General features: G+C 44.7%; 1 protein-coding gene across 3 annotated transcripts in view; it reads left to right on the top strand.

Moving 5' to 3' along the window:
* MAML3 (mastermind like transcriptional coactivator 3) overlaps positions 1 to 25957 on the top strand; it is a 628002-nt gene that overhangs the window by 588829 nt on the left and 13216 nt on the right. The gene's annotated exons all lie outside the window — the stretch shown is intronic.

Genomic DNA, 25957 nt, shown 5'->3' with positions numbered 1-25957 from the left:
AGGAAATGAATGTTATATTAATATAAGAGGATGTTTACATTTCTAAATTTAAAAAAAAAACACCCAAAATTCATCAACCTAACACGACATATTTATATTTTTCACATTATACACTTGTTTAAGTTTTAACACAGTAGCAGTCATTGGGCATATGCTATTTTATAGTCTGCTTTTCAACTAACATTATAGTTGAACATATTATACATAGTCTATACATCCATATTTATAACTCTGTAACAGTATCAAATATTAATGTACAGTCACACAGGAGGTATATTGTTTGCCTTGGGTGACGAGGATTTGCAGTCCCACCTCCTGCCCACACCCCAGTCCAAGGACAGAATTATTCATTCCCTCATCTGTGTTTTGCTCATTACATAATTCTTTGTTTCCATATTCATCTCCCTTCTGATGTAGGAGTTACTTGGAGGTGGGCCAGTGCCTGTGTGTCTCTGTAGCCACGATGCCTAGCGCTGGGTCTGGTACATGTATCACACCTGCTCACTAAAGCTGGACACGTGAAACGAAGGAGAGACGGACGATGGACGGACAGAAGTGAACAGGGCTAGGATTTGATGGTTCAGTATCTGTTCGGCTTGAGGAGCCATGCAAACATATTAATTCTGACCTCAGCCTCAGGGAAGTGTGTAGGTCAGTAGCATAAAAGGCCTGCAATTGTCCCAATACAGATTTTTCCCCTTTAGTCATTTTGTAAAATCGGCATTTATTTTCACAGTAAGTTTTAGACCCTGGTAAAGGCCTGTTTATAACAGTTCTCTTACCAGCTTCTAAAACTCATCTTTAACTTTTTGATCGGGACTTTTCCCATTTTGCCTTTGTCACATTCCTTTCCAAATTTGTATCAATACCCATAATAGCAGTGAAAATGATCGTAGCAAAAATAAACAGAGAAGAACAAAGAAAGGAAGGCTGTTTAATGGGTACAGAGATTCTCCTTGGGATGATGAAAAAAATTCTGGAAATAGATAGTGTGATGGTTACAAGTGTTGTGACTGTACTTAAAGCCACGGCATTATACATTTTTAAATGATTGAAATGATAAATGAAGGAGTATTACCACAATTAACAAATGAAGGGAGGAAGAAAAGAAGGAAGGAAGGAAGGAAAATAGAAATTGAGTCGTGTGGCACCCACTCCTTCTATAAATCTGTTTTTTACTAGTTGAGCCCTTTCCTGAATAAGATTCAAGACCGCAGTAAGTCTTTTTTGAAGACAGGAAGAATAAATTCCTCAGGTTTGTCTTGTACCCTATTATCTTGACCTAGCAGATAGGTCCAAAAAAAAAAAAATCACTCCAGCCTGCAAAAACTTTGCTGTTCCATTTTCTTTCTTCCTTTTAGCTCGTCCCGCTGTCACCACAAGGAAGCCACTGATGACCATAGCATTAGCAGGATGAAGAACTATGGTTATAAGTGTAGGGGCTCATTTTTTTCCTTTAAAATTATTACCTTCCCCTAGCGTTTTTCTTCTAGAATCGAACTAAAATGATTTCGGTGCTAGCCCTGGGTTTATTTGAGTGGCCGCGCTACCTCTTATCTATACACATGCTCTCTTGGAAGAAATATGTGCAATGCATTGTGGTAAGGATTTTTTTTTTAACTATCATTTAGAAAAATACAGAAGGTGTTTGTTCCCAGCCTTGCTCTGAATGAAGCCGTGAGAGGGAAACACCGGCCGCTGAAGCTCTGGTGACCGGCGGCCACTTTCCCCCCTCGTTCCCACAGACCAGGATGGGGGTGGGTGTCGTCATTCACCCCTTTTCAGAGATGGGGCCATGAGCACAGAGAGAGCATGGCCAAGTCCAGGGTGGACGCCACTTGTGGGTGGAGGAGTGACCACCGCTCTGGTCCTACTGGTTGTACAGGAGCCTAGGCCCAAGCCTGGGCCCACGTAACCAATGGGCCTAAATACCATCTCCCCTTGAGCCTGAGATACACATTTTTACATCTCTGAAATCAGGATGCACCTTACACTTGATGACCTGCCATAGTTTCATACGTACCTTTTTTTCTTTCTTTCTAGCAGTACATAACGTGTGCCTTAAAGTTTATGAGTCTTAGAGCTGATGAAATACGACATATTAGGGAGAACCTAAAGATGGGCATCTGCACCATTTTGTAGAAATCGCTGCAATCCCTACCTGCAAGGAGAGTTAGAATTTGAATCTCTGAGTCATGGGCAAGGGAGAAGCCAAGTCTGTGTTTTAGAGTCAGGCTACTTATTGTGAGCCTCTGATTTCTACTGCTGGACCCAGAGCACAGTAGTAATAAATGCAGTACAGGCCTCCTTTCTCATGTGGGCTCTGTGGAAGTCTCTGCTTGAATGTGTACCTTTCTTTAACAAAGGGGCTATAACCTTGCATGTAGACACTACAAAAAGTAAGAATGGATCCTTTGTGGATTAGAGGTCACAGATGTCATTGTAACTCTGTGACTTGCTGGGGGCGAAACGGCTAACTGGGCTGGGTTTATTTCCGTGTCCTTTCCTTCCCTCCTGCCAGGCACAAGGTCCTGTCCCCTGGCTCCCTGGGGTTCATTGAGCCTACAGTCCTGTGTGTCACCCTTAGAACCTAACTCTCTAGAGTTAGGGGCTGTGTGGGTTATATATACATCGCTCTCAGTAAGATGTTAAGTATCATAGCAATCTTCTAGAAAACCTAAACACATAGGTGAAAATGTTACACTGAGATTGAGACCTGGGAGAGAGATTTTTAAGAGGCATTTTGTTATCTGGCAAATCATACCTACAGGTAAACTACCCACCCTACCTCCACTTAAGGCTCGTCCTTTGCCAACACTGCATGCCAGATCCAGACTTAGAGCCTGAAACTTGGGCTGATTTTCAGGTCTGAAAGTCTTTAACATGGCAAAAAGAATGACTGGATCACAGGACACAACTTGCTAGCCGTCCCAACCAGGAGGCGACACTTCTGTTCCTACTGCCCACAAAAGGATAATCATTTTCAACGAAGGCTGAAATCAGAAATGTGAAAGCAAAACGGAAACCCTTCTTCCCAAACCTCCTCTCACCTCCATTAAAAAAAAAAAAAATGATAGGGGGTAGTGGTGGTAGTGATGAGATTGACTGATGGGAAATGCTAGGATGAAAATGTATCACTGACTTTTGAAATTCAAACTACAGCAGGGCTTCCATGGTGGCACAGTGGTTAAGAATCCACCTGCCAATGCAAGGGACATGGGTTCAAGCCCTGGTCCTGGAAGATTCCCACATGCCACAGAGCAACTAAGCCCATGCGCCACAACTACTGAGCCTGCACTCTAGAGCCTGTGAGCCACAAGTACTGAGCCTGCGCCCTAGAGCCTGCGAGCCACAACTACTGAGCCCACATGCCACAACTACTGAAGCCCATGCACCTAGAGCCCGTGCTCCGCAACAAGAGAAGCCACCACAATGAGAAGCCCGCGCACCCGCACTGCAACGAAGAGCAGCCCCTGCTCGCTGCAACTAGGGGAACCCCGCGCGCAGCAACGAAGACCCAACGCAGCCAAAAATAAATAAATAAAATAAATAAACTTAAAAAAAAAAGTTTATTCATTCAGTGCACTCTTAAAAAAAAAAAAACTACAGTAGTCTTAGACCATTTTTAGGTGAAAAAGAAAAAGAAGCGAATTGAGCCTAAAGAGAGCCTAACTGCCTCTTTAAATGTCTGTTTTTCTCAGCTGCACCAGGGTAGGCTCTGCACTGAGGTCAGACAGAGTGAACAGTGGAGGAGGGGGAACCCAGTGTGTCAGATTTCACCACGTGACGCAACATGGTTTAGACACAGCCCCATCGGTAACTCAGAGTCAAAGAGGATATAAGGCTTAATATCTCCGAGGAACAAAGGGAAAGAAAGCCCAAAACTGCACCAAAGACCATTTCTACAGGTAGCCTGGTTTGCATTTAGTGCAGAGGCAGCAAATGCTGGATGGTCTGCAGAAGGAGAACTAGTGACCCTCTAGCAGGATGGCCTCTCCTTCCCTTGGAATCCATTGATTTTATTGGAGGTGGAGAGTAAACCGCAAGAGAGGGCCCGCCCGGGTTAAGTTTCTCAAGCTTCTAATGCCACCTAGGAAGGGGCTGGGGAATTGTTACCTTCCCTTCTCTTTCTCGTATCGGGGGGCAGTGGGTGCACCCAGGCAATCTTAACCCTCTCTTCCTTCCCACTTAGCACTGAAATATCACGTGGGCCACGAGCTACCTTATCTTGGAGGACTGGAATTCTCGCAGATGAATTCCAAAGCATGCTTCCATCCAGAGTTCCTTGTGTTTTTTTTCACGGCTGTGGTTGGCATCCTATTGGCACTTCAGGGTAAAATCAGATTCACTGTCACTCTAGTGACGTGAATAATCCATCCATATTAATGAAATGATAGCTGTTCCTTGCCATGTCTTTTCCTATTCTTAAACTGATTTCAAATAACATGAGTCTCACTTTTTGGGGGGAGGGGGGTGGATTCTCTTATTAAACTCCACTCTGGTGGGGGGAATGGGACAAAGAGGTAATGGAATGCTGGTGATGCAAAATAACTGTAAAATAATTACCGAGTTGCTCAAAACTCTGTATTATTCATCCGTGTAGTGAGAGCCCCTGTTCAGTACCACACTTGAGTGGCAACTTCACCAATTAGCCCTGCCGCTGCGGGTCTGTGAATTGCATGTGAAAACAGCATTTGTCCAGAAGTGTTCATGCAAATTGTGCAACACGAATGTGGCCTCCGTGTCAAGTGCTTTCACGTGTTCTGACAGACTCGTGTCTTTCCAGATTTCTCTGATCGGTGCCCCCCACCCTTGACAGTTACCAGAGCTCAGAAGCCAAAGGAAACAGCTCCTGTTGCCACGAGTACTATGTCTGTGGTGAGGTTTACGAGCTGCTCCTGCGGCTGGGCTTTTGCCTCAAAAAAAAAAAAAAAAAATTCAGATTTTCACTGTGAGAAAACAGATTAGGAAGGGAATACATGCAAATATCTATGTTAAAGCCACCAAAGCTATACCCTGGCCCCATGGTGCTTGAGTAGCCACTTGTCTTAGTGGAAACCTTTTTTGAGTATTCTAGCATGAATATATGTTTCATATTTTAAAAATTGGTATTAAGGCAAAGATACCCAAAAAGCAGAAGTGTCAGGTCAAATATGAACTTTGCTTTCATTTTATATAATCAGGGTGTATCATATCATTGTAAATATAGTACCTGTACATTTATAAACCATTCTTTGTTTTTCCCCAATATGAAGAAATTCCTAATCTTTCCTGAAGAAGAAATTATTTGTTCCATTTGAGCTCTGTTGAGAACTGTTGGGGTTTTTTGATGACAGTTCGGAGGGCCCAGATGGGAAGGAGGAGGTACCCTCTGGGGCTTCAAGGGCTTAAGCAGCCACAAATCACGCCCATACTCTGCTGGCCAGTGACACACGATCTTCTGAATGGCGCTCACACAAAGGGAGGCCCCCTAGACAAGCTGTCTTCTGAGGCCAGCAACACAAAGCTGGGGTGAGCTTGCAGGCCTTGAAAACGGCTGTCGACAAAATATCTGGTCAGGCTAAGACCCTCCTGATTTTTCCCCTGCCCTTCCACTGTCTAAAATCTCAGAAGCACTCACTTGTAATTGCTTGGCTCTCCAAAGCTACTTGCATTGGGAGTAAAAGAAAAATAAGAAATGTCACCCCAATAGCGCTTTCAGGCTTTAACCCCCAAAGGTATAGGCACCTGAAAGCACAGCTTTGGATACGAATTTCTCCAAACCAAACCTCATCCTGCTTTTGGGGACAGAGATGGAGTTGTCTGCCAGCCAGGGTCTGTTCTTGGACTTTTCTCAGCCTGATTTCTTCTCCGATTGCATCTTCCTCCCTCAATTGCAATCATTTGCATTGATGCATTTTGTCTGATTTTGCAGTTCAGTCCCAGATATCCTTTTCTCCAGTGGCTTTTGACCTGACTTCCATTCCTCTCGGCTTCTAGCCCCTCCTCCTGGTATTGAAGGCTTTAGTGCCTCTGTTTTGAGGGGTGGTCCTGTTTCTCCGGAGCCCCTAAAAGGAAAGTGATCAAGTAATCGACAAAGAGACTCGTGGTGACCAGCACCAGGAACCCCAACCTAGGAAGTTGGCCCAAGTGATCTGAGTCTCAATTCCCAAGGACTCCCTTCTCAATGAGCCCCCTGACAATTTAAAGGGCTGGAGGCACTCTTAGAGAGGAGCCCATGAGTGGAGGGAAACTGAGGCACCACAGACAGGTGTTACTGTGAGTCTCTCTTCCCAGTCCTCGTCAGAGGCCCTCCAAGCTCTACACGTGCATTCCTGCTACTCCTAACGGGTATCACGGTAAAATCATGTCTGCAGGGAATAACTATCCTACCAGAATCTTTAAAGTTCTTCCGCCCCAAATTCATTCTCTAACTCTGAAGGGATAGAGACACTTGAAGGAAAAATCCCTGTCTAAAAGGAGAGAAAGTTTCCCTAAGCTCTCTACCCTTCTGCTCCACACACAAATTCCCAAGTTATATTTCCTTTCTCAGCAGTGTAGATAGTATGGATTTGGTAGTAAGCTTTAAGGGTTTCAATGGATTTTTTTTTCCCCCACCTACTAACTCCCTTTGAAAGCAGCCCATCCTACAGAAACGATATTTAAGTACTGATTTCCCTGCACATCTGGAGGGCAGGGCCTCCCTCTATTTCCACCCCTTTCGCTTCTCCCCAGAACACAAGCCAAAAGGGCTGCAGGCTGCACAGACTCAGCTGTTCAGAATGCAGACACTGTGAGAGCCTGCTGCAGCTGGCCTTTGGCCACTGAGTAAAATTGGGAACGGGTGGCCCAGAATTCCTTCAGATGAACCCCCGACAAGAGCTGGCCTAGCCCAGGACCGCAGACCGCAGCAAGCCCCTCCCACCTCTGCTTTCCCTGGGCCTTTTATTACCTTTACTTGGTCAAAGGAAGGAAAGCAATCTGTCTCTCTTCTAGTTGTTTAATGAAAGAAAACATAATCATAGTTGGACACATTACTTTTGGTAGATGCACAGAAAGAATCCGCTATAATAGAAAGGGAGAGGGCAGGGGGAGGGGTGGGCGAAAGGAAAACAAATTGGCTGCACGCAGAGGTCCAGTGTCAGGGGTCAGAGGAATCTTGTTCCTTCAGACACTGTGGGAAAGACCATGGCAACGAGGGGCCCAGCGACAGCGAGCAAGAGAGGCAGATGGGGAGATCTGCGGCCCCTCCCTCAGATTAGAAGACAGAACAAATAGGTAGAAGCAGGCCGTTTTCCAGAGCCCTGTGGAGATTTCAGAGCGCTGCAGACCAGAGGGCCTGCTTCTCCTCAACGTTGTCTCAATACCGGGTAGGAAGATTTTCAAGGAGGAGATTTTTCATTTGTTCAGAGGAGACACCTAGTTTCCAAGTTGCTGATAATAAAGCATGTTTTTACCTGGAACCACCAACGTATTCTTCAATCATAAATTTGCAATGGCCTGACTGGTTTCTGAGGGATTAACTATTTTATTAGAAATTATTTTTACTCCCATGTCCAGTTGAGATTTAAAAGATCAGTGCAATAAATGCAACATTAACTATCTTATGAAAATATATCACACCACTTCTGTTGCAAACAAGGTTTAGCATGAAGACTCAGAGTGATTTGCTGACTTTTAAAAAAATCCGTTTGAGGGACTTCCCTGGCGGTCCAGTGGTTAGGACTTAGCACTTTCACTGCCGGGGCCTGGGTTCGATCCCTGATTGGGGAACTAATATCCCTCAAGCTGTGTGGCACAGCCAAAAAAATAAAAATAAAAATAAAAATAAAAAATCCATTAGAGAACATAAACCCACTAACGGCCTTGGTGGAAATACTTAGTTATCATATTTGTTACGAATTCTACGTGTATTCTTAAAACGCTTTAATTGGGTTAATGAAATTAACCCAACTGGGTTAATGAAATTGAGTTTCATTATTATTCTAACTTTCATTATTCTTCATCAGACCTTCTTAAAAAAGTTAAGTGAAACACTTAGCAGGAAATAGAAAGTTGGGGGAACCAGGTAAGGAAGCACAAAAATGAAAAGGTTTCTTCTTCTCCAAGTAGTTTTGGGCATATTTCCTGTTATTGTTTGGCATTTTCATCCCCAGGATATATTGTCAGGGCTTTGAAAATATTCAAGGTGTACACCTACCATCCTACTCCCGGTTAAAAGCCAGGTGCTATGTTTAAAATACCCTGTACTGAATTCAGACGTAAATAAAGTCAGTTTTTAAAAAGTCGGGAGAACAAGGAAATGGATGTTCCTTGTGGAATGATTTATATTCAGTTTTGGTTTTTTTTTTTTAAATAGATTATTATCTTTTTATTTCTTTATACAGCAGGTTCTTATTAGTCATCCGTTTTATACACATCAGTGTATACATGTTAATCCCAATCTCCCAATTCATCACACCACCACCCCCTGACACCTACCACTTACCCCCCTTGGTGTCCATACATTTGTTCTCTACATCTGCGTCTCAGTTTCTGCCCTGCAAACCGGTTCATCTGTACCATTTTTCTAGGTTCCACATATATGCGTTAATATACGATATTTGTTTTTCTCTTTCTGACTTACTTCACTCTGTATGACAGTCTCTAGATCCATCCACGTCTCTACAAATGACCCAATTTTGTTCCTTTTTATGGCTGAGTAATATTCCATTGTATATATGTACCACATCTTCTTTATCCATTTGTCTGTCGATGGGCATTTAGGTTGCTTCCATGACCTGGCTATTGTAAAGAGTGCTGCAATGAACATTGAGGTGCATGTGTCTTTTTGAATTATGGTTTTCTCTGGGTAAATGCCCAGTAGTGGGATTGCTGGGTCATATGGTAATTCTATTTTTAGTTTTCTAAGGAACCTCCATACTGTTCTCCATAGTGGCTGTATCAATTTATATTCCCACCAACAGTGCAAGAGGGTTCCCTTTTCTCCACACCCTCTCCAGCATTTGTTGTTTGTAGATTTTCTGATGATGCCCATTCTAACTGGTGTGAGGTGATACCTCATTGTAGTTTTGATTTGCATTTCTCTAATAATTAGTGATGTTGAGCAGCTTTTCATGTGCCTCTTGGCCATCTGTATGTCTTCTTTGGAGAAATGTCTATTTAGGTCTTCTGCCCATTTTTGGATTGGGTTGTTTGTTTTTTTAATATTAAGCTGCATTAGTTTTGTTTGTTTGTGGGTTTTTTTTGCATATAACCTACACACATCCTCCTGTATACGTTTTAAAAATTTTTATTAGAGTATAGTTGCTTTACAATGTTGTGTTAGTGTATACTGTACAGCAAAGTGAATCAGCTTTAGGTATACATATATCCCCTCTTTTTTGGATTTCCTTCCCATTTAGGTTACCACAGAGCACTGAGTAGAGTTCCCTGTGCTATACAGTAGGTTCTCATTAGTTATCTATTTTATACATAGTATCAATAGTGTATATATGTCAATCCCAATCTCCCAATTCATCCCACTTCCCACTTTCCCCCTTGGTATCCATATGTTTGTTCTCTTATGTCTGTGTCTCTATTTTTGCTTTGTAAATAAGATCATCCATAGCAATTTTTTCAGATTCCATATATAGGCGTTAATATATGATACTTGTTTTTCTCTTTCTGCCTTCACTCTGTATGACAGTCTCTAGGTCAATTCATGTCTTACAAATGACCCAATTTTGTTCCTTTTTATGGCTGAGTAATATTCCATTGTATATATATGTACCACATCTTCTTTATCCATTCCTCTGTTGATGGACATTTAGGTTGCTTCCATGTCCCAGCTATCGTAAATAGTGCTGCAATGAACATTGGGGTGCATGTGTCTTTTTGAATTATGGTTTTCTCTGGGTATATGCCCAATAGTGGGATTGCTGGGTCATATGGTAGTTCTGTTTTCAGTTTTTTAAGGAATCTCCATACTGTTCTCCATAGTGGCTGTTATCAATTTCCCTCACACCGGTCAGAATGGCCATCATCAAAAAATCTACAAACAATAAATGCTGGAGAGGGTGTGGAGAAAAGGGAATCCTCATGCATTGTTGGTGGGAATGTAAATTGATACAGCCACTCAAATTTTAAGCAGCGATCTCTATCTCTGCCAGATTTCCAGTAGCCACATGAGGGCCAAGTGAGAAAAAGGTCCGGGAGTGAATGGGAGGAGGTGGGAGCCAGTGGACCAGGGAGTGACCCCAGATATCTGCATTCAGCAAAGAGCGTGTGAACTCTTATTCTTGCCGAAATAGACCTTGCAGTTAAATCTGACTCTTTACTCTTCAGTTCCCACTGTCAGTAACAAAGTCTCTCTCGGCCACCTCCCCTTCAGGTCCTGGGTGGATTCCTCCCAACCCTGCCTCCCCACTTTCTTCCTTCTGATCCAGCCCCATTCTAATCTCTGCCTTACCTGCTTTTATCATTTTAGTTCCTCTAAGAGCCTCCTGTGGCACCTGGCTGTTGGTTGGGTCACACGTCTGTGCCGCACTCAGACCTGTCCGTGGTCAGACCCACCCTGCCCCTCGAGGCTTTTCTCCCGCACGTGCCAGCACACACCTCGGCTGGGGCCTGAGTACGGCCGCCTCCTTCCTTGCCCGTGGCTACTCCTCCCTCCTTCTCTGCTCCCTCAAATCCAAATCTGCACTAACATCGAGGCTCCCAGTCAAGTCCCCCCTTATCCATAAAGCTCCTCGCAGAGAATTTTAGGGCAGGTAGACCCCGAGAGCTCACCTGAGCAGGTGTCCTCATTTTATAAAGGAGCATATGAAGCTCAGAGATGTGCAGTGACTTGCCCTGGGTCAAACAATCCCTAGAACCCCTGTGTCCCGTGTCCCCTTCCACCCCCTTTCCACTGTGTAATTGACCATCCCAGGTCTGACCAGGAGGGCTTTGTGGAAATCCTGTGGAACCAGGGCACATGCCACAGTCTAACCCTTCACAGGCTGGGATCATCCTTGAGCTTTTCAATGAAGGGGAACTTTGTCTCTCCTCTGGGACTTTAGTATCCCTCCAGAACCGCGGCCACGGCTGCCCTTCTCTTAGATTCCACCCATAACACCTGCCATTGTGCTGGGGTGCTGGAGGGCCCTGGGGACTCCTGGAGCAATCAAAACTTTTTAAAAACTGGGATCTTATATCTGAATTGAAAGAAAACTTTAATGACAAATTATACATTCCGCACATGATGGTCTAGATCTCCAACTACGGGTGGAGGGTTTGTGGTGTATGCTTGTTTTCTGGGTGGGTTTCCATTTTGGCCATGGAACTGTAGTATTCTATTGCACATAAAATCAAAGTGAAGTTGTAAACACAACCCATGCCCATGGATTTTTGGTATTTGATTAAACAAATCAGTTGTTTGCTTTTTTGTTTTGTTGGTTGGTTTGTTGGTTGGTTTTACCTGTGGCCGAGGATTCTCTAGGACTAATCAATTCTGAGACCTGGAAATTGAACTGAAAATGGCATTCCTGGTTGTGCCATGCTGTCCAGTGACAGGCATAAGGCTCCAAGTTCTTGAACCAGATCCCTGAACTTCCGTTAGTTTAGCAACCTTGGCAATATATCTTACTGACCTCCTCACCCTTCTGTATCTGAGTCCCTTAGCAGAAAGTGAATCAGAGTATTCCAGACCTCTCTAGCTTCCTACCCAGGGTGTTTGTGCATCTGACTACGAGATATATTGGGGCTCTGTCCCCAGTGAGCCTCTGGGACATGCTGAGAGCGAGGGGGACCCGGCAACAGCCCCAGATGTTTCCGTGGTGACGTGGCTGGGCCCTGTGGCAGGGGATGGCCCCTCCATGTTGTGAGATATCTTTCAGCATTCTGTTTAGTCAGCTCTCCAAATCCACGGGTTCCGAATCTGCGGATTCAACCAACCACAGATCAGAAATATTCAGAAAAAAACTTCCAGAAAGTTCCAAAAAGCAAAAACTGAATTTGCTGCGCCTGACAACTATTGACATAGTACTTACATTGTATTTACAACGATTTACATAGCATTTACATTGTATTAGGTATTATAAGTCATCTAGAGATGATTTAAAGTATATGGGAGGGTGTGCATAGGTTATATGCAAATACGCCATTTTATATAAGGGACTTGAGCATCCGTGGATTTGGGTATCCGCAGGGGGGTCCTGATACCCCCTGAAGATACACAGGGAAGACTGTACATGGACATCCACTCCTGAGGGCTTATGTTTACTGGCTAATGGGGACTCAGTGGCTTCCTTCTTTGCTGGGAAATTCTCTACGACTATATCCAAAAAGGAATGAAAGATTGGTCTTGTCAGCCTGTTTTACATGCTTCTAAATATGAATTAAGAGGTAGTGTTCACTGGGCCTTACATAAAAAGTAAACTTCAGTAAAAATTAAGCCCTGAGAACCTAAGGTAAATAAAGAAGGAAATCTTACTCTCGCTGGCTTTTCCTGTGTGTCACATGATGGGGACGTGAGACAGACTTAAAGTTGAATTCAGAGTTTCGTCATCCCCACCCCTGTATATAAAGGCTTCCAGCCATTTATACTGCATCTCAGCTTCCAGAAAAGGTTTGGCTGACTTGGAAGGATTTCATCATTTCTGATTGAGAAATTCTCTATGAAGATAGGGGGAGGATAAAGAGGAGGAAGTAAAGTAAATTAGTTGGACCAACGTAAAAGAAACTAAGCGTGTATTAGAGAAATGGTCAAAAGGTAAAGTGAGTCCAGAAATAGGCTCCTCAATGCTGGGGAAGCTTTCCCAGGTTGATAAATACCCCGAGCGACAGGTTAGATCTGCTCGTCCTCCTCCAGCATCAGTCAGCCTGACCCTCCTGTTCTGATTTTAACCTCCTAGGAGCAGTCAGCTTGGAGAGAAGATGCAGTTGTGAAAGCTCTTAAAGGAGCTGTGCGGGTTTAGGTGAAGGGTGTACGTGAATCACGTGTACGTTGTAAAGGAGGTGACCGGATCTGGGAAGCAGAGCAGAGGGGGTATTAAGCTGGCTAAACTAGAGGAAGAATTAACACAAGAAAATTTGCGAAAAGTGGGGAGGGGTGGGCATTTGTGATGACGTTATGGTAAGGGGGTCAGACCAGGCTTTAGCTTCTGATAGAAAGGAATAGGAAACTGATGATACCTTCCACATGTTTAAGCAAAAATACTTAGGCTTTTAGAGGGGATGTGGGGCAAAAGATATGTGGCCCATAACCCCCATCTTAGAAGGCCTCTATTGCTGTTGCCAACACGAGTGGATTTATTCCTCACGAAAATGAAAGTTTCACATAAACTTCACCCTCATTCCAGGGTCTAGTTCCATATTTAGTTACCAACTTAATTTTTATCCTAAGCGAAAGGTGGTCATTTGTGAACAGGGATTTTTTTTCTCCGGAAGGCTGAGGAACTGATCTGACCATTAAGAAAGAACAAAATATGAGCTGAACATATAGGCCCTGCCTAAAGTTTCTAATTCCTCATTATTATTAACATTGATGATAATGATTGCAAACATTTATGAGCACTTGCTATATGCCAAGCACTGTTGAATCACGCTACCTGAGAGAAGTTTTGGTAAAATGAGTGAAAAGTTTAAGATCTGTGGAAAGGATGGTTTCTAATTGCTTCCAGGTTCCTTTATCTAGGTTACTCTGTGTGTGTGTGTGTGTGTAGCTGTGTTCACTGTGATGGAGGAAACTCCCTTTGAGGCCCATACTTCTTCTAAGGCTATTTTTATCCCAGTTTGTCCCCAACTCTTCTCAAAGTTAACAAAAGACCTGGACCACTTTTGTTTTTTGGAGTCACCAGGTGTATTTACAAACGGAAGAAATGCCAGTAAGGTTGTTTTTTTTTTTTTTACAGCAGCAGAGGCATCTCATATGTTTTCTTCTTTTTTTTTTTTTTTTTTTGAATTTTTGAATTGTATTTATTTTTTTATACAGCAGGTTCTTATTAGTCATCCATTTTATACACATCAGTGTATACATGTCAATCCCAATCTCCCAATTCATCCCACCACCACTTTCCCCCCTTGGTGTCCATACGTTTGTTCTCTACATCTGTGTCTCAATTTCTGCCCTGCAAACCGGTTCATCTGTACCATTTTTCTAGGTTCCACGTATATGCATTAATATACGATATTTGTTTTTCTCTTTCTGACTTACTTCACTCTGTATGACAGTCTCTAGATCCATCCACGTCTCTACAAATGACCCAATTTTGTTCCTTTTTATGGCTGAGTAATATTCCATTGTATATATGTACCACATCTTCTTTATCCATTCGTCAGTCGATGGGCATTTAGATTGCTTCCATGACCTGGCTATTGTAAATAGTGCTGCAATGAACATTGGGATGCATGTGCTTTTTTTTTTTTTTTTTTAAATGTTAATCTTTTTTTTTTTAATTAATTTATTTATTTATTTTGGCTGTGTTGGGTCTTCGTTTCTGTGCAGGTGCTTTCTCTAGTTGCGGCAAGTGGGGGCCACTCTTCATCGCAGTGCACGGGCCTCTCACTATCACGGCCTCTCTTCTTGCAGAGCACAGGCTCCAGACGCACAGGCTTAGTAGTTGTGGCTCACGGGCCTAGTTGCTCCGCGGCATGTGGGATCTTCCCCGACCAGGGCTCGAACCTGTGTCCCCTGCATTGGCAGGCAGATTCTCAACCACTGCGCCACCAGGGAAGCCCTGTGTCTTTTTGTGTTATGGTTTTCTCTGGGTATATGCCCAGTAGTGGGATTGCTGGGTCATATGGTAATTCTATTTTTAGTTTTTTAAGGAACCTCCATACTGTTCTCCATAGTGGCTGTATCAATTTACATTCCCACCAACAGTGCAAGAGGGTTCCCTTTTCTACACACCCTCTCCAGCATTTGTTGTTTGTAGATTTTCTGATGATGCCCATTCTAACTGGTGTGAAGTGATACCTCATTGCAGTTTTGATTTGCATTTCTCTAATAATTAGTGATGTTGAGCAGCTTTTCATGTGCTTCTTGGCCATCTGTATGTCTTCTTTGGAGAAATGTCTATTTAGGTCTGCTGCCCATTTTTTGATTGGATTGTTTGTTTTTCTTAATACTGAGCTGCATGAGCTGTTTATATATTTTGGAAATTAATCCTTTGTCCATTGATTCGTTTGCAAATATTTTCTCCCATTCTGAGGGTTGTCTTTTCATCTTGTTTGTAGTTTCCTTTGGTTTGCAAAAGCTTTGAAGTTTAATTAGGTCCCATTTGTTATTTTTGTTTTTATTTCCATTACTCTAGGAGGTGGATCAAAAAAGATCTTGCTGTGATTTATGTGAAAGAGTGTTCTTCCTATGTTTTCCTCTAACAGTTTTATAGTGTCCAGTCTTACATTTAGGTCTCTAATCCATTTTGAGTTTATTTTTGTGTATGGTGTTAGGGAGTGTTCTAATTTCATTCTTTTACATGTAGCTGTCCAGTTTTCCCAGCACCACTTATTGAAGAGACCCTCTTTTCTCCATTGTATATCCTTGCCTCCTTTGTCACAGATTAGTTGACCATAGGTACGTGGGTTTATCTCTGGGCTTTCTATCCTGTTCCATTGATCTATATTTCTGTTTTTGTGCCAGTACCATGTTGTGTTGATTACTGTAGCTTTGTAATATAGTCTGAAGTCAGGGAGTCTGATTCCTCCAGCTCTGTTTTTTTCCCTCAAGACTGCTTTGGCTATTCGGGGTCTTTTGTATCTTTTTTTTTTTAAAGGTATTTTTTTTTTTAAAAAGAAAGCAATGTTTATTTAAAAAAAAAACGCAGTCTGGTGTAATTATATCATTCACAAGATAAACACAGGACTTACGAAGAATATTAATTCATAATGGACTTAGAGCAGTGTGATCTAGTTACAGGACACAGCTTAAGCCATAAAATAGGAGGTACCTTTCAATCATATCAGGGTTTCTCAGTGACCCCCTGTAAAACCTTGTGTGAAGAATATATCTAAGGATCTTGGGCAATTCCCTGGCAGTCCAGTGGTTAAGACTCCATGCTTCCACTGCAGGGGGCACAGGTTGGATCCCTGATCTGGGAAGTAAGATCTCACATGCTGCACGCAGCAGCCAAAAGAAAAAAAAAAAAGAATAAATCTGATGATCTGAACTGGAAGACCATTGTGGACGTAAGGCCTAGGGGTCAGTGGCCCCCAGTCGCCACCTGCCCATTGGCCCTCCCTGCCCCAGTGTGAGCCCCTGTCCTAGACTTGCTTACTCTAAGAACCTGGTTCTCAGCCCAAATCTCTAAGTGTGTAACGCACCACCCCCAGATTTCTAAATGTTCCTCCTCTTTTTTCTCCTTTCTCGTGGCCTCCTGTAACCCCACCACGACGGCTGGCTTAGCTCTGCTCTCAGGGCTGTGGCGAGGGCTGTCCTCCCCCAGAGCCTCGCTGGGATCACACCTGGTTTGCCCACAGACAGGTTCAACCGTGAGAAAACCAGCAGAGCAGGCTGACACGGACCCTCCCTCTGGCAGCGTCTCCTGGGAGCCGGGGGAACAGGGGGACCACTTTGTGGAAGTGGCTCTTCCCAGGCGTTCAGATGGAGCATCCCTGAGCCACCCTCCCAAGGCTGATGGAGAGCATGGAGGATGTGCCCAAGCCTCCTCTGCACAGCAAGCCCTCCAGCTCCAAGCCTTCCTTCCCTTCTTCCTGTCTTGTAGTGGCTGCAGCAGAGAGCGCCATTTGGCAGCATGGTGGTGCTCTTGGCTGTAAACGGAAACATTGGCCTGACTCCCAGTATAACACAAGATAGGTCTCTGCAGAAGTTATGCAGTCTTGGCTGTGATGACTTCATCAGAAAGGGGAGGGGGGGGAAGGGGCAATGAAAGAGAAAGGTACAGCATGGGGGAACAGTAGCTCGGGAGGAAAGTTTTCCCAGCAGCTCGGCTGAAGACAGTTGAGACTCCTTCTTCCCCCTCTCGATTTTTAAATCAAGGGGGAAACAAAGGCAGCAGGCGTATGGGTAAAAAGCCGAGTTCCCGGAGCCACTGACAAACCACTTGCAGTCGTGTCGGGACCGTGGTCACTTGGATGCGGGCAGATGCGGTGTCCACCTCTGTGGGGCGGGTCTCAAGCCCCTGCGCTGGGTTTTCTTACAGCCCTGTGGAGGAGACTGCCTATACAGGTCAACAACGGTTTTCACTCATCTCGCAAGTTCTTAAACTCGAAAGGTTGGGCTGCTTCTGGCCCTGCTCTGTGGTTTCGAGCCTAGAATGGAGAAAAACCCCAGAGAGCAGGGTGAGGCCCAAAGGGACGCTTGGCCAGGTGCATCAGAGGATTCTTGGAAGATGTCAGTCCCCTCGGAGCCTTCTCTGGCACTTGGGGGCTCTTCGTTGAAGCAACAAAAAGCTAGCCTAGTTACTGAATCTGTAGCCAAACCCAGTTTGTTCACATTCATGCCATGTCCAGGTCTTAACAGGAGAACTACCCCCGTTAAGGATGTCTGCTGCACACTCCGCAGTGTGAGATGGGCTCTGGTGGAAATAGTCCAGATCCCAGATACAACCGGAGCCCCTCTCAAACTCGCTACGTTCCATTCCTAGTTGAGCCTAAATAATCTTAATGAGGTCTTGGGTTTTTTTCGGGGAGGCAGGGAGGTTGTATTATAGTTTAATGAATCCTCTAAATGTTGGCCATTTAGCTTGTTTCTTTTTTTGCTACTCAAAACCATTCGCGCTATTCAAGATAACTCTTTGCACAGAGCTATGAATATTTCCAGGAGACGAGTCCTTAGAAATGGAATTTCAGGGTATGATGTATTCAAGTCTTTGATCATTCTGTCCCTCCACCCTGGAACCCCTTCCCCTCTTGGTTACCTGAGCCATTCCAAGACATCGCTTCCTCTGGGAAGCCTTCAGTCCCCTCCCCAGGCACAGTCAGGTGCTTCCCGGTGGAAGGCCCAGGGGTGTCGCTTGTGCCACCTCCCCTTCAAAGATGCCATGAGCTGCTCAGGACCTAAAGGATCCTTACTCCACATCAGAACTGTGGACTCCTTCTTGAAACCAAGCAAATAGGCCCGTTTTCTTTTCTTTCTTTTTTTGTCCATTTAAAGACTTTAGGTTTTTAGAGCATGAGACTTAATATTTATTTGAAGTAATATGTTCATAATAGAAAATTTGAAAGAGTATGAAAACAAAAATCACTTAAAGTCCTCCCCTAACATGATTGTTCTGTGGCTACTGTTCTAATAACTGCTTTTTCTTCCCCTCTTCACTGTATATTGTAAGCTTTTTTTTTTTATTTATTTGATCAGATAATCTGAAAAGGCCTGATTTTTATTGGCTGCCTAGTATTCATGGTATGGATGCACCATAATTTATTTAATCAAGCTCCTATTGTTGCACACTAATGAACTTTTAACCAATTTAGAGTTGCTTTGGTGGTGGAATTAATCACAACAAAGGGATGAGAAGGACTCTATAATTTACATCAAAGGCAGAGGAAAAGCATAACTCTCAAAGTTGTGTTTCCACTGGGGGAACCTATGGTAACTATGTTCAAAGCACTGATAAGGACAAATGGTATTTTTGTTGTTTTTACCTCCAAGTAAGTCCTTGAAACACTGACCTTCCTGTGGCTGATGGCACTCTCCCATCTTACTCTGGACCAGCAACTTTAACCCTTTCTTTCATCTTCAGCGGAAGCTCCAGTAGCCTGGAGAAGCAATCCATTATGAGGGTTATCTTTTTTCCTCCTCTCTGGTCATATCTGATCTTGGTCTAAGCTCCAATTCATCATAGACAATTAGTTCAGTTCAGCAGATATTTATTCTGTTGCGACCGTGGACCTAGCTCTGTGCTGATGCTGGGAGCCGCATAACGAAACCTAAAGACCTTGCAGGAATGTTGCCATAAGGTAATATCCTACCAGAAGATGACTGCTTATAAGCATTTGGAAAGTTGGAACTTTCTACCTCTCCTGTGTTACTTAGTAAGAAATCGTGGTACAATCATGTATATACCATGATCATGAGCATGGAAAATATATTACTGCACTGGGTGGGGAGCTGAGAAGAAACACAGAGACACATCAGAATATTAACGTGGTTGCCTGTGAGTGTTAAAAATGAATGTTGCCTTTTAAAAATACTTTTAGACAATATTTTTAAATTTTCCCTGTGATCGGGGGCAAAGTCAGCAAAACATGCATTTGTTAAAGAGTCAAAAGTCTGGGTAGGAATGCCATCCTGCTCACTGAGAATTGAGAAAGAAAACCAAGTTTAAAGTCTTAGACTTCATTATCTTAGGAATTAAGCTAGAACCAGAGCCATAGCACTTCCTTCACCCTGACTTTCTAAAGCTGCATAATCAAGAGGTCATAGCAATAATAGTGATAACAAGCTATGTGTTATGTGCCAGTCACTGGACCCTCGATGGAGCTGAGTTTCTACCCAAGCCTGTTGGGTTCCCCCAATGTAAACTGCTCCTTCTTAGAAGCCGAACAAAGAACTTTCCTGAACCCATTTAGCAGGCTTAGCACTGGGCCCCGAGTTACTGCCCTGTCTGTGATAAGCTTCCTAAATCGGTAAACTGCCTCAAACCTCAACTGTCTTGGCAACACAGCCACTACACATCATATAACACTTTTTTTAATCCAAATTTCTTCAATAATCTGCTGAAGAAGCAGATTATCTTGGGGTGAGCCTATTGGGGCTCTGCAATGAATTTATTACAAGCAACTCTCCAAACCCACATTGAAAAATTATCCTGGACAAGCACAGAGAAAGTCTGTAAAAGGAGCCACCATCCTGAAACCAAGTTTCTGCCCTGACACTTGATCAACTTCAAAGAGAATTCTAAGGTTTTATTTTATTTTGTTTCTTCCTTCCATTTCTGGTTGAATGGTCTAATCTTATGCCCTTTCTTTAAATGTCAAAGTTGATACCACAGAGGCATCCTAATTTGGGGTATCAGGCAACATATAAAAAATGATGTATATTTCTGTGCTCTTTCAGCTTCATCCTTTGATCCCAGTAGAGTGGCTACCTTTTTATTCTGTGCCCATTCCTCTCCCCCCCACCCCTTCCCATTTCTCATTACTCCAGAGTCCTCTTGGGTGGTCTGCTCAATTTAGACCAGATGCATGTTCTGGTCAGTGGAAAAGTCAGAATCCCAAAGACCACCATCAGCTGTGGGACATCAGGCAAGTAATTTAACCTCTCAGAGACTCGGATCCTTTTTAATCAGCAAAATGAGTTTTAAGTACACAGAAGAAAACACTGAGCTGAGTGCTTTGCATACAGTAGGTGCCCCATAAGTGTTAATTGTTTTCTTCCATTGTCGCTTCTGGTCTTCTTCTTGTTTGAAGAGGGGACTTTCTCAAATCATAGCTTTCCTGCCTTATAGCAGACCAGGAGACAGGAAGTCTAGTGATGTTTGATGCTTCCTCCCGGAGGAAGGGAGGGAGTTTAACTGGCTTCACCCCTTCCTTGCTCTTGGCTGCACCTCCGCCTCCAGAGCAGAGCTGCAGGAGCACCGACCTTTCTGGAAGAATCATGGCATAGGCTCCTTTCGGAATTCATGAGTTTACATTGCCTGCACAGCCCTCTGAAAATTAGAGAGTTCTGCTCCAAATGCAGAAGAATTGGCAATAGGAACTTAAGTAACTCAGCACTCTGACTTGCTTTTGAAAGTGCAGGGTTTGCAATCTAATCACAGAGAGCGCTGATACCCCAGGTTGCAGTCAGCGCCCATAAACCAGGATTATTTGCCCAGTGAGTCTCAAAACGTGGGGCATGGTAATTATCGAAGGGCATGTTAAATTGCTCCCAAAGACTCTGGTTCAGGAGGCTTGGAGCAGAGCCTGAGAATTTGCATTTCTAACAAGCTCCCAGGTGATGCTAATGGTGCTGGTCCCGGAACCACGCTTTGAGAACCCCTGATGGAGCCCTCACGGTTCCCCAACAGCCCACACTTAAAGTGGAGGAAGTTTTAGCACCCTCTTAGCCATTTTCTCTCTATAGCTCATTCATCTCCAAAGTTGCCATTGTCGAGGGAGGAGTCCTATGGATAGGAGGATTTCCGTTTGAAGAGGTGGGGACCGAGACCCAGAGGTCAGATGGCCCCCTGAGCCTCAGGAAGCCAGTTCACCACCCTGAGCCCCAGGGAGTCACGGCCGGATGCCTCCAGCCAGCTCTGCAGTGGGTGTCGGATTCTCTGACATGAATGTACTGAACTTCCCAACGAGTGTGAGGTTCTGCGTGAAACGTCAGCTTCCACCTTTGAAAAGACTTCCTCCTTCTGAAACTTAAAACTTGAACAGTACCTTTGCAGGAGAAGACCCCTGACAGTGGTGAGAGGTTGGACATAGAAGTGGCTTGATGTATAGAATCTAGGCAAAATTCCATTGGTGCTGGATTTTTTTTTTTTTTTTTTAATTACTCGATCCACTTCAGTGTGTGTGAAAAGCACAGGTTTGTCTTCTGGGGCATGCTTTTTGTTTATGTATTAATTTTACTTCTTCCTACCGTGAACTACCCTCCTGTCTCCCCCAGTGCCCTCCTGCTCCCACTTCCTTGCCGGCGACCGGCCCACACGACGTGGCGGGGAGAGGGAGGTGAAACGCGCCCCGGGGAGCGCGCAGCGGCCTCCCAGCTTGCGGAGCAGCGCGCAGGCCGAGGATCTCGGGGCCCCGTGGCGGCTCGTCCGCCGCACGTCCGCCCTCCGCCGCCCCTGCCCGCGCCCAGACCGCCTAGTCGGTTTCTTTGTTAAGGACGCCTGCGCGGAGACGCATCTTCGGCCCCGGCAGGGGCGCACGGGCCTCACTCCTGACTTCTTAGAGTCCCCTAAGGACTTGTAAGCATATAAGCTCGAGTCGAGAGGCTAAATTACGCCCCAGGGGGCTTTTTAAGTAAAATCCTAAATTTCATTTAGGCTGTTCGTAAGCCATGCGATGGCAAAGACACTAAGCCCAGGCTCGCCCCCGGCGCGGCCCTTTACCGCGCCGGCTTCGTGCAGCCCGGGTTACGGGGAACCCTGACCCTCTCGGACAGTCCGCCCCTGGGTCTGGGGTACGCCACTGTCCCTCCCCTCTCGGGTCGCCAACGCCCCCATCACCTCCTCCATCTCCCGGCCCTTCCGTTTCCTTCCACGGCCTCCCCCACCCACACGTGAAATCTCCCTCCCCTCGGGCTGGCAGCAAGGTCGGTAATAAGAAACCAGTTCGGTGTCAGTCGGAGAGAGGAGGGAGATAACCCCAGAGATACACGGCAGTGGAGAGAGAACTCATTTTGTGTAAAGAGGGCCTCGAGTCACCAGGGAATTCCTGGATTGTCTCAGGCTGTCGTGTGTGATGTCCATCACGCCGAGCGAGCACCATCTGTTCGGTATTATGCTCTCAGTTGCCAGGCTACCTGCTATACGCGGTAACACTTGACTGCCCGGCTCCACGCTCGTAGCGTTAGCCCAGACGCGCGGGGCCGGGGGGACCGGCTGGGGGAGGAAGGCGAGTCCTGATTAAGCCATCTGCAGGCTGGGAGGGGGGCGGGGGGGACACGCCGCGCGGGCGGAGCGGGCGGGCTGGCGGCGAGGACTGGGCTGACACCACCATCTGCTGGGGCCGCGGAGGAACAGCAGCTGTTCCTTGTTTTCCCCCGACGAGAGCACCTGAAAAAAGGCCGAAGCCCTGAGCGTCCTCCAGCCCGTTCTCCACTAAGCCCCGGCACCCCAGTCCCAGTCACCGCCGGGAGCCTCTTGCAATCCCCCCTCCAAGGAGCCAGCCGTCTTTGGTCCACCGCCAGCAACCCCGGCCCCTCTCACCCAAACACGAGGCATGTTCTTGAAAACACGTAAGAGAAAATGAAGCTTCCTTACGCACAGATTTATAAATAAACAGCTGGCTACTCTTGAGAGATTTTTACCACAGCTGCTTTTTGAAGTGAAAACTGCCTCTTTGGGGGAAGTAGGGTGTTTTTTTACACCTCTTACCTATCTCCAGCCCTTAGGAAATTGCTAAGACCTTTTCCCTGGAAGAGAAGATACGTAAAATATTGGTTTTGATTTCTCCCCCCCTCCCTTTATTTTATGGAAGAGTGAGAGCTTTGGGGAGTAATGAAGATCTATGTAGTCAATTGGATTTCTGAGAGGAAGAGGCTGAATTAAGATTCTGGGTAGAAGGCAAGGGAGGTCGTTGGGCAGGGGGTGGAGTGGAGAACAAGCTAGTAATTAAAACTAAAAATACTGCATCATTTGGCTTCAAGGCATTACATTTCTGGTGACGAAAGCCCAGCCTGGTTTTCTCTGATTGCATGTACAGTGTGTGTCCTCCTTAGAAACAAGAGCGGGGGCTTGAAATTCTGAAATTCGACAGACTAATGCTCATTAAGCCCTCTTAGACTGGGGATTAAAAGCCAACATGTCATGTGCATCAGCTAATGGCCTCAGCCAGCCCAATTTGTAAGGTGAGTCACTCGGCGCGTCTTCACACTTGGCATACACATCTGAGGCTGGGGCTCTGGGTGTCACTCACCCGCTGTTGAATGCAGCAGAGCTGGTTGGGAAAGGTGTATCAACTTAGGCTCACAAATGTTTCCTAGGGAGGGCAGTCCTTTAAAAGCGCACATAGCCCTCCTGCCTCTCGGTCTTCAGGTCTTCGGTGAGAAACCTGAAGGCAAAATCTTTGAGAAGGAATCATTGGGGGAAATAGATAATCCTGGGAGGTAATAACAAGACTATCCCTTTGGGAAGGGTTTTACACACTGTGCTTTTTGAAGTTCAGCAACACCCCGCCCCATCTGAAAGTAGAGCATTCCTAGGAAACCTTTCCTAAGCCGAAATGGCTTACAGTGAAGAAGCAAGCACCTTAGGACACATCTTGCTAAGAATGTGCGAAATAAATAGAGATAGAGCACAGATGCTCACACAGTTCGAAGCTATGGCAGCTTGATGCTGAGATGCTGAGTGTAGTTCCTAGGGAAGGCGCTTGGTGGCGCCACTCTTGTTGCTGGAGGCGCCTGCTGTCTCTACAATCACTCTCTGCAAAACAAACACTGAATGCTATCTTAGATTTTCACTTTCTTTTGTAAAAGCGAAAATCCTCTTCAGATTTCTTCCAGTTAGCAAAAACAGATACTAGTGTAGGTGTTTCATAAAAGGGGAGTGGCGTAAATTGAACTCTTGAAAAGTGGGGGACCTGTATTTCTTTTTGGTCTAGGAAGACAGGGACTAGACAAGCTTAGATGAATCTACATCCTCACCTCATTTGCCTCTCCCTTTCTTTCTGGGTGGAGAGAAGGCTGGGAGAGCAACACATCACTACTTACGGCTCCTGGGCAAGCTCACCAGGTACTTGAGGGCTAGTATCACAGGACAAGAATATCTCAAAGTGTACAAAGATAAACGGGGCCAGCCCAGACCAGTCCTCTCATAAAACCAAGCCGAAGAGAACTTGATCTTCCCTTGGGTCTCATTTTCTTTCCAGCTCCCTCCTCATTATCAAAATGGGAAAATATCAAATATTCTGAAATACACAGAAAAAACTGTGTATCTGTATTTTCGCTGATTGGTCGACTATCTGCACTTCCATGTGAATTTGTTTAAGTATTAAGTCAATCAGCCATTTGTCTCCAAAGGTGGCAAGAAACAGCTTCATCCCATTGGAAGGAAGGGTTTGGAAAACAGGTAGCAAGTTTGGGGTGGGGGGAAAGGAAAGAGTGAAATATCTTGACCTCTGCAGGGGTCAGTCATAAAGTAAACTTTTTGGTGGCATAAAGTTCCAGGCATTGCTGAGTATAAGGTCTTTTTATTAACATTAATATCTCATAGCTCTCTACCTAATAACTGTCTATGTACAGAGAAAATACACAAAGACAGAAAGTTTTAATTTCAGTACCACCACACTTAACATTTGAAAAATAGAACACAGTGTATTTATGGGAGACATACTATATATTTAGTCTACAGGCAATTCTTAGGCACACACTTGGCACCATGGACCCATCGTCCGGGAAAGGCCTGTGCTTGTGGAAGGAATATTGAATTTAGACTCAAAATCAGTACTCCAGTTCTGCAAGTTCTGGTTCTTCCATTTACTAACTGTGTGACCTGGGCCACCGCACTGACTAACCAAAACTTCTTGAGCTATTGTTTCCCAGATGAGAGGAGTAATGGGGTTTTGTTTGGTTTTTTGTTTGTTTTGCTTGTTTTGTTTTGTTTGGGTGCTGATGGGAGGGACGAAGAGTACGTGAAGATGCGGTTTCGGTATACCTGGAAAGAAGAACGTGGATGGCTGATCTCCACACAGTAGCGGGGAGGGGGGTCCAACAAGCCCAGGCTATGGGGGCTCCCATGCAGGGCTGCGTCTCTAGGAGTTGTGTCAAACACAACTCTCTGTTTTGAGAGGAAACTGCCCACGTGATTGACTGTACCAACACTGAAGAGGTAGCAAAGCAAAAAGAGGACAAATATTAAAATCCAGTTTGACTGCACCCTGTTTTTCATTTAGGATGGCTCAGAAGAGGCAGATAAAATTCATGTTGTTCACAAAGCAGGCTAGTTGCATGCATTAATGAAGGAATGCATTAATAACGATGGAAATACCATTGCAAATGACATTTGATAACTACTAAACATCCATTTAAGGTAGTCACTTGCCTGTACACATCTGCGTAGTCTTAATTTCCTTCACCCCATATAACTGGAAATAATAATCAGTGTGGAAAAAAAGAATGAATATCTAGATTTTATAATGAGGAAAGGTTTTTTTAATCCAGTTTAACTGGCTACAAAAATTTAAATACTGTAGATTTATTCACATTCGTTTCTCATGATCTAAGTCTCATAATTGTGCCTCATGATATGACTGTGTATGTCCTTACACGTATGCCCATTTAACTTGTGTACCTCTCAGACAGCAGCTTCTCTTTGTTCAGATTAATTACTTGAAACTTCAGTGAATTAAAAGAAACCTTTCGTGAAATGTTCAGACAGTGCTTTGCCATTACCAGCTGTGCTTGATA

The sequence above is a fragment of the Balaenoptera ricei genome, chromosome 5 (genome assembly GCF_028023285.1).
Source record: "Balaenoptera ricei isolate mBalRic1 chromosome 5, mBalRic1.hap2, whole genome shotgun sequence".
Taxonomy (NCBI): Eukaryota; Metazoa; Chordata; class Mammalia; order Artiodactyla; family Balaenopteridae; genus Balaenoptera; species Balaenoptera ricei.
The sequence above is the reverse complement of the archived record's forward strand: the minus strand, read 5'-3'. Positions and strand labels throughout refer to the sequence as shown.